We start from the raw sequence: 9,994 nt of genomic DNA, 5'->3' as shown, positions 1-9,994 counted from the left end.
TAATAGGAAGATCTCCTATTCACTCAGTAGTGTCTCTGCATCCTGTCTTCCCAGGAAGGAATGTGCTAATATCATTTGAAAATATCTGAAGGCTGGGTTATGTATGACATAAGATAACTGCGTAGATGGATCCTGGCTTCCGCCACCTGATATATCACTCCAAAACTTCTCCACCTCCTTACCCAGGAAATATCCCATGGGTGTCTCCGGGATAGCATCAGGAGTGGTCTGGGAACCTAACAGGTCGCCGAACTCTTTCTGGCTGAAGGAGTACTCAACTTCGAAAAGTCTGAAAGAAACATACCCATCTGGTCCAGAATATGGGTCATAGTCGAACGAACTCAGGAACTCCAAAGTCAGGTTCCTATATGTGTTACTCAAGTCATCAGCGAATTCGTCCCAGTGAAGCTGGTGGCTAAGGAATCAGATACTCGGCTCGATACCCAGTGCCTCCATACAGTGCTGGTCAGGGTAACGTGTGGGTGCCATAGGACGCTGATACAAAGCAATGTAGCGCTCCCTCTGAGTATTGTCTCTATAGGCAACATGCATGTCATCAAAACCCTACATCCTGTAAAAGTTAAGAACGTGATCCTGAAAATGCAAACCATTCAAATCTTAGTCTCAATGCAAAATAAGATAAAATAAAATAAAAATAAAAATAAATGTAAATAAATGCGAAAAATGTAAAATGAAAAGAAAAACCATGGGTTGCCTCCCACGCAACGCTTGTTTAACGTGATTAGCTTGACGGTTAGAATTTATACACCTGTAGTAATAGGAATTGGTGGATCAATCAGGGTGTGGCTCGAGTAGTATGCTGGAATGTCTCCTCCTTCGTAGAGCTTCAGTCTTTGTCCATTTACAATGAATGGGATACAGGTTTGGTTCTTGATTTCTACGGCTCCTGATCTCAGAATCTTGGATACTTCGAAAGGACCAGTCCATCTTGAACGTAGCTTTCCAGGGAAGAGTCGTAACCTAGTGTTGAAAAGGAGAACATAATCGCCTACATTGAAGTTTTTCCTTACTATTCTTTTGTCGTGATAGGCTTTTGTCCTCTCTTTATATATTTTTGCATTCTCGTAGGCAGATTGCCTAAGTTCTTCTAATTTATGAATGTCTAGGGTACGCTTTTCTCCAGCGGCTAGGTAGTCTAAATTCAAAGTTTTAATGGCCCAATAGGCTTTATGCTCTAACTCAAAAGGTAAGTGACAAGATTTTCCATAAACTAGTTGATAAGGAGTAGTTCCTATAGGGGTTTTGAAAGCGGTTCTATAGGCCTATAATGCTTCTTGAAGCTTCTGAGACCAGTCTCTCCTAGAAATAGAAACAGTTTTCTCTAGGATTTGTTTTATCTCCCTATTAGATACTTCTACTTGGCCACTAGTTTGTGGGTGGTACGGTGTTGCTACTCTATGCCTAACTCCATATTTTCTTAAAAGTTTGTCAAATATTCTCGATATAAAGTGTGATCCTCCATCGCTTATGACTAAACGTGGTGTTCCAAATCTAGGGAATATATAGTTTTTAAATAGTTTGATGACTACCCTAGTGTCGTTTGTGGGTGCAACTATAGCTTCAATCCACTTAGACACATAGTCTACGGCTACTAAGATATACCTGTTTCCTAAGGATGGTGGAAAAGGTCCCATGAAATCTATACCCCATACGTCGAAGAGTTCTACTTCCTGAATGTTTCTTAAGGGCATTTCATCACGTCTTGAAATGTTTCCAGTGCGTTGGCATCTATCACATTTGACAATGCAAGCATAGACATCACGCCACATGGTAGGCCAGAATAGGCCAACTTGAAGAATCTTGGCGTATGTCTTAGAGGTGCTCGCATGTCCACCATAAGGTGCAGACTGACAATGCTCGATAATACTATTTACCTCTTCTTCTGGAACACAACAACGATAGATGCCATCTTTACCCCTTTTGAAAAGGAGCGGTTCGTCCCAATAGAAGTTTCTCACGTCGTGGAAGAATTTCTTCTTGCGGTGGTAGTCAAGATCAGGGGGTACTATATCAGCGGCTAGGTAATTAGCGAAATCTGCATACCAGGGTACGTTACTTATTGCTAAGGATTTTTGGGGGTGCTCATAAGGATCTAGGTTATCATCTTCAATGGTTTCTACTTTAGCTATCAGTCTATCATAGGCGAAATCATCGTTTATGGGTACTAGTTCAGGTTTTAGATGTTCTAGCCTAGAAAGGTGATCGACTACTACATTTTCAGTGCCTTTTTTATCTCTTATATCTAAATCAAACTCTTGTAGTAATAGAATCCATCGGAGTAACCTGGGCTTGGCATCTTTTTTACTTAATAGGTAACGAATGGCAGCATGATCGGTGTAAACAATAATTTTTGCTCCTACTAGATAAGATCTAAATTTGTCTATAGCGAAAACTACAACGAGTAATTCTTTTTCGGTTGTTGCGTAGTAAAGCTGGGCAGCATCTAGGGTTCTACCGGCATAATAAATGGCATGTAATTTCTTATCTTTCCTTTGTCCTAGAACGGCTCCAACTGCATAATCACTAGCATCGCACATTATCTCAAAAGGTTCCGACCAATCGGGCGGTTTCATAATAGGTGCTAAGATTAATGCTTGCTTTAAAAGATTAAATGCGTCATTACATTTTTCATCAAAAATGAATTCAGCATCTTTCATTAAAAGTTCGGTTAACGGTTTTGTTATTTTGGAGAAGTCCTTAATAAAACGCCGGTAGAATCCAGCGTGTCCAAGAAAGCTTCGGATTTCTCTGATTGTTTTTGGTGGTTTTAGGTTTTCTATAACTTCTATTTTAGCTTTATCTACCTCTATACCATTTTCGGAAACTATATGTCCTAAAACAATTCCTTCGGTCACCATGAAATGACATTTTTCCCAATTTAGCACGAGGTTCACCACCACGCATCTCTCCAGGATTTTCTCAAGGTTAGCAAGACAATTGTGGAAATCGATAAACACTTCCATGATACCATCTAGGTAATCTGCGAATATTATGGAAATCCAATCAAGGTTAGCAAGACAATTGTGGAAATCCAATCATCCATAAACACTTCCATGATACCATCTAGGTAATCTGCGAATATTGACATCATGCAGCGTTGGAAAGTAGTTGGGGCATTACAGAGGCCGAATGGCATTCGTCTGTAGGCAAAAGTTCTATAAGGGCATGTAAAGGTAGTTTTTTCTTGATCTTCAGGGTGAATAGGTATTTGGAAGAATCCAGAGTATCCATCTAGATAACAGAAGTAAGAGTGTCTGGCTAGACGCTCCAACATCTGGTCTATAAATGGTAAAGGGAAATGGTCCTTCCTAGTGGCTTTATTTAATTTTCTATAATCTATACACATCCGCCATCCTCCTTCTAAATGTTTTGCTACATGTTCGCCTTTATCGTTTTGCACGACTGTGATGCCTCCCTTTTTAGGTACTACATGTACAGGGCTCACCCACTTACTATCCGAGATCTGGTAGATTATACCTGCCTCAAGTAACTTAAGAACTTCCTTCTTAACAACATCACTCATTATAGGGTTTATTCTTCTCTGATGCTCCCTTGAGGGTTTTGAGTCTTCTTCTAGCGAAATCCGATGCATGCATACGGATGGGCTTATACCTTTCAGGTCAGAGATATTATATCCTAAGGCTGAGGGATATCTTCGTAAAACGTCTAAAAGTTGGTTCGTTTCCTCTTGGCTCAAGGTAGCACTAACTATAACTGGATGATTCATCTTTTCATCGAGGAACTCATATCTCAGGTTCTTAGGCAGTTCCTTAAGTTCTAAGGTTGGTTTCTTAGGGCATGGCATAGGATCTGGGGTAAGGGATAAACATTCGTAAAGGTTATCATCGATGTAAGGTTTTTTAAAGTCATCATCTTCCTTTATGGGGGTTGATGGTAACTTAATTGTTTTTATAATTTCTTTTTGTTCTAATTCTCTAACACATTCATCAATGATATCTAAGGCATAACACGAGTCTCCCATCACAGGTGCCATAAGAAATTTCGAAAGTATAAATTCTATTTTCCCGTCGCCTACCTCAAATGTCAACTTTCCTTTCTTGACATCTATTATGGCTCCTGCAGTCGATAAGAATGGTCTACCTAGAAGGATTGGTATATCATTGTCCTCTTTGATGTCCATGACAACAAAATCAGTAGGGATAAATAACTGACCTATCCTAACAGGAACATCTTCTAAAATGCCTATCGGATATTTGACAGATCTATCGGCTAACTGAAGTGACATCTTAGTGGGTTGCAATTCTCCTAAGTTTAATCTCTCACAAACTGCTAAAGACATTAAACTCACTCTAGCTCCTAAGTCTAGAAAAGCTTTTTCGATGACATGATTACCCAAAAGGCAAGGAATGGAGAAATTTCCAGGATCTTTATCTTTCTTTGCTAATTTGTCCTCGGAAATAGCATTACATTCCAAAGGCTTCGGATCATCAAGTCTACGTTTGTTGGTAAGGATGTCTTTCAGAAACTTTGCATAAGAAGGTATTTGGGTGATGGCTTCTGTGAAAGGGATTTCTACATGAAGTTTTCCTATAACTTTAATAAATTTTTGATACTGTTTATTGGTCTGGGTTTGTTTGAGTCTTTGCGGATATGGTATAGGTGGTTTATATGACGGGGGCGGTACGTAAATTTTATCTTTAGGTTCTTCTCCTTTCTCTCGACCTTCCTGGTTTTCAGATTCCTCTGGTTCCTTTACTTCGTCCGGGGGTTTGGTACATTCCTTAGAAGTTTCGGGTTCACTCAATCTAGGGTTTGGTGGCTCATCATAAGCGTTCCCACTTCGTAGGGTAATGGCATTGGCTTGTCCTCTCGGATTTTGTTGAGGTTGTCCAGGGAATTGTCCTTCAGGTGTGTCTGAGGGGCTTGGTTTAAAGCTACCTGAGAGATCTGGGTTTCAAGCATCTTGGTATGAGTAACTATTTGGTCAACCTTGGTTCCTAACTGAGTAATCAATTCGTTAACATGAATGTTTTGGTTCATGAACTCCTTGTTTTGTTGGGTTTGAACAGTGATAAAATTTTCCATAATTTTCTCAAGGCTCGGCTTTGGTGGTACAGGTTGCATAGGTTGATTTGATCTAGGGCTTGATAACTAGGTCTCGGAGGTGCATTATTTTGAATAGGGTTATTGTTTTTATAGGAGAAGTTCAGGTGATTCCTCCATCCAGGGTTATAGGTATTTGAATATGGGTTCCCTTGGGTGTAGTTCACTTGCTCGGAGTGGGTTTCGTTCAATAGACTGCATTCAGCGGATTGGTGTCCTTGGGTTCCACATATCTCACAATCCAACGAAACTGCGGCTACAGTATTCAGGTTTATGCACATATGCTCGACCTTGAGGGCTAATGCGTCCATTTTAGCTTGCATCATGTCTATAGAGCTTTGTTCATGCACTCCTCCTTGGGCTTCCTTCTTCTCAACTGTCGCTCGTTCGACTCCCCATGATTGATGGTTTTGAGCCATATCTTCGATGAGGGTACTAGCTTCAGGATAAGGTTTGTTCATCAGAGCACCTCCTGCGGCAGCGTCGATGGTCATCTTTGTGTTGTAATGAAGTCCATTATAGAAGGTTTGAATGATTAACCAATTTTCTAAGCCATGATGTGGGCATGCTCGTAACAACTCTTTATATCTCTCCCAAGCTTCGAACAACGATTCTCCTTGGTTTTGGGTAAATCTAGTTATATGGTTTCAAAGAACGGAGGTCTTACTCAGGGGAAAATATCTAGCAAGAAAAACTCTTCTAAGGTTATCCCAAGTCGTAATGGAATTGGGTGGAAGGGAATCTAACCATGATAGGGCTTTATCTCTGAGGGAAAAAGGGAATAATCTTAAACGTATTGCCTCAGGAGAAGCTCCATTGGTTTTAAAAGTATCTGCTAATTGACGAAATATTTTTAAATGTTGGTTAGGGTTCTCGGTAGCGAGACCCGCGAATTGTCTCTGTTGCACTAATTGCAATAGGGATGGTTTAAGTTCAAAATTATTAGCTGGTATGGTTGGGTTTACTATACTAGAACTAGGTTCTTCATTAGATGGTTGAGCGAAGTCCTTAAGAGGTCTTTGGTTTTGATCTTCGGCCATAGCTCTCTTAATTCTATGAAAGAATAAACATGCGCGAGCGTAACGTTCAGGTTCCGCCAGAGGGTATACTAAACTTAAACTTCCGGTGTTGCGAGTTCTTCGCATTGCCGGCGGGAAATAACCTAAGTCTAAACGATATAACAATAGGAAAATGAAATTTGACGAAATTGGTCCCCGGCAACGGCGCCAAAAACTTGATGCCTGCTTTTCGCAAGTATACGAACGCGTCAGAGTAATATAAAAGATTATCGAATCCACAGAGACCAAGTGTCAATCTATCGTTATCTGTCGCTATGGTGTTTAGCAAAGGCAATCGAAATAAGTGTTTTTGTAGTGTGCAATGAAAAGTAAAGTGTTGAAATAGATTTATAATTGATAAAGACAGGGTCGAATGTAATTCACATAATCAATGGATAATCCAAGTACTTGCTAATAGAGCTACTTATGGGCAATGTTTCCTACTTTGAAAAGAACTAATTTAACAGGAAATGTCGCTTTCGCGTATTCAGAACCGAGTTGTACTCCCTAATCAAACCCTCTTATTGTCACTTATAAAAAGGCGCGCATTGTGTTAGAGTAGTAAACCTATTTTTAAGAAATATAGTATCTTGACTAAGTCGAAAAGTATTATAACCTGGACTTCTTAACCAAAAGAGGTTCTTACGAACCAGACTCTAAACTTATAAACGCGTCCGAAAATAGTTTTAAAATCTCTTTTCTTCTTAATGTTAAAAACTCCTAATGAACTAGATAAAGCGCTTTCGCTGTTTTTGAAATAGTTAAAAACAATTAAGTTTAAATAGACGTTGGACGGCTTTCGATCTTACTCAACGGAATTGAAGTGCGGGAAAACTTAAGTTGAAAGTTAAAATAGCCCTTAAGTGTTTCTACGAACAATTATACGGATTATCGGTTTAATTACGATCCTTACATTCTAACCTTATAAATTTAGTTAGACATGGTAAAGTAAAAGTGCATTAAAGTAAATAAAAGTAGTGCGAGTGCGGAAAGTAAATAAAAGTAGTGCGAGTGCGGAAAGTAAATAATTTAAAGCGAGTGCGAGGAAATAAATAATTTAAAGCGAGTGCGAGAAATAAATAAAGTAAAAGCGAGTGCGGGAAATAAATAAAGTAAAGGCGAGTAATAAAAACCTGCTCCAATCGGAGGGCTGAGTAAATTGCAATGCGGAAAAGAAAATGGCGGCAAGATTAACTTCCTTCCAAAGTGCTCCAAACTCGATTACAGACTCTATCACAGACTTGATGACACAATTGTGCTAACACTCTAATGCGAAGCGATTACCACTATAAAATACTGAATATATGCCTAAGTGAAACAAAGTTGCTTCTGAGTTTGCCTTTGCTCTAAGTTTGGATCTTCGTCTGCTCTAAGTTTGGATGCTTGTAAAAGTGAATTCACGTTTCTATTTATAAGCAAGTAAAAAGATGGAAATGACTTGGATGCCCTTCACTTGAAAATAGGAGGGAACCGTTTTTCCTCTTGTGGCGCCCGCCACAAGGCCATGGCGCCCGCCACAAGGCCAAAGTGAGGCGCCTTAGTGGATGTAGTGGGAAAACGTGGGAGTTGAGGGAAGTTGAGTTTGACACGTCATGGCTTGGTCTGTGGCGCCCGCCATTGGGTAGGCCATAAGCACAAAATGCTGAATTTTAGGGTTTTTAGACCTTTTTCGCTTCTTTTCTCGATCGGGGTTCCGATTAAAGTAAAAACCTGAAAACAAAGGAAAACACAGTAATAACACAATAAAATGATAATAAAACAGCTAGAATGCATGTGAAATCGGAGTCGAAAATACTTAAATTTTAGTGTGATCAATGATTAATTTTGACATGTCCCTTGAGAATTTTGATCAAATGGTGAGATAGCTTATTGGAGAAGTTACTCAAGATACCCAGTCAAACAAGGGTTTCCAAGGCAAATCATCCTCAAACTCTTGAAGCAAACTTGAGCAATATAACATGTAGAAGAAATTGGGACTCATATATGATGCTCATAACCACTCTTGAATCAATTCTTGATTGTGCTCTTTGTTCATGAGGGTCTCAAACCCTAGATGTGATCAATGAATCAAGGAAATCATGTCCCTTCCTACAAAAAGAGTTAGATGGATACAAAGACATATTTTTGGTATTTTGGTTAGTGAAAAATGATAAAATACAAGTATGATATAATCACAAAGTGCTTGGTGATCTCTCTTAAAACAAACCCAATGCAAAAGGGGTAAGGAGGATGCCAAGATATGATCCCAATGCTAGTGCTTGTGAAGAAATGTATGAGGGATCTTACGGTCAAAATTGGGGTCTTATAGCTGCCCCTATTTAAGGACATTCTAACTGAGGAGGTGAAGGTTAAAATCTTCGGCTCGACCCAGTAGAATGGGCTTAAATAACAACATAGAGAAACGAATTTTGGTCCCTAAGAGACCTCATGATGCATATGATATGAATGCAAAAGTTAATGCTTTGTGGGGAAATATTGCCACAAAGGGAAAAGAAATCAGAGAGACCGAAAATCCGCAGGAGCACAATGCATTCCATAAGGGAAACTCACTGGGGAGACAGAGACCCTGGGGGATAAAAGAAGTTATGCGTAGGCCAAGCTACGACTTAAAACTATTGGGGGACTTGAGGGGATCCATATAAAATGGAAAGACTCAGCCGGGGAAACAAATACATCTGCAGGGGATACGAATAAGTCAGGATAAAACTGAAATATTTGACTCGTGCAGGAAAATCGATTTCACTAAGGAAATACGCACTCGACTCGACTGGGGAAGAAATAAACTTCAACACAGGAGGAGCAGAAGTCTATTACCTACTACCTGTTACTAGGTAAGGAGATAATAAAATCTGACAGGGAGATCATCTGTCACCGGTTAGGATGAACATATCAAGGATGGCTCGCTGAGGAAAAAGGCCAGGAGGGAGTATTCATTACCGGTTACTGGGTAAGAATAGCCTTGTTGGGGAAAATTACAGGGAAATGGGATTTATAACTACCAGTTACTGGGTAGAAGACCAAAGGGTGAGAGTATCCGTCATCGGTTAAGATGAACATATCAAGGATAAACTCGACAGGGAAGAAAATCCGTCACCGGTTAGGATGAACATATCAAGGATAGACTTGCTTGGGGATGTCAAGGAGGATACCGGTCATCGGTTAGGATGAACATATCAAGGATATACCAACTGAATGAAAAGGGAATTACTTATATAAAAAACTGGATAGAAAACCGTCAGAGAGAGAATCCGTCACCGGTTAGGATGAACATATCAAGGATTAAGCTCTGCGAGGGGACAAAAGTAGGATTTACAACTGCCGGTTACTGGGTAGAAGACCAATCAAAGAGAAAATCCGTCACCGGTTAAGATGAACATATCAAGGATAGACTCTGAAAGGGGAGAAAATAGGGATTACATCTATCAGTTACTGGATAGAAAACCATAGAAGAGAAAATCCACCAATGGTTAAAGTGAACATATCAAGGATAAACTCCGCTCAGGGGGGAAAAAGTAGGATTTACAACTACCGGTTACTGGGTAGAAGACCACAAGGAGAAGAAAACCCGTCATCGATTTAAGATGAACATATCAAGGATTAACTCTCTGGGGAAACAAAATAGGGATTACAACTAGCTTTTTACTGGGTAGAACACCAAAGAAGAGAATATCCGTCACTGGTTAAAGTGAACATATCAAGGATAGACTCACGTGGGAATGAAAGATATCTGTCACCGGTTAAGATGAACATATCAAGGATATACTTTCGAGGGACTCCACTGAGGAGAAAAAGGGGTACTTTTGCCGGGTATTGGGCAAAAAGTAACAAACCATAAACTAAGAAGAAATATT

The 9,994-nt window shown here is 39.7% G+C and overlaps 1 non-coding gene across 1 annotated transcript; it reads left to right on the top strand.

Moving 5' to 3' along the window:
• The first annotated feature begins 5,634 nt into the window (after positions 1-5,634).
• Positions 5,635-5,741, top strand: LOC127099921 (small nucleolar RNA R71). Its single transcript, XR_007794383.1, has one exon. It is a non-coding gene; the product is annotated as a small nucleolar RNA R71 (small nucleolar RNA).
• The last annotated feature ends 4,253 nt before the right edge of the window (positions 5,742-9,994 follow it).

This window comes from Lathyrus oleraceus, chromosome 6, assembly GCF_024323335.1.
Source record: "Lathyrus oleraceus cultivar Zhongwan6 chromosome 6, CAAS_Psat_ZW6_1.0, whole genome shotgun sequence".
Lineage (NCBI taxonomy): Eukaryota > Viridiplantae > Streptophyta > Magnoliopsida > Fabales > Fabaceae > Lathyrus > Lathyrus oleraceus.
This window is presented reverse-complemented; position numbering and strand designations above follow the sequence as displayed.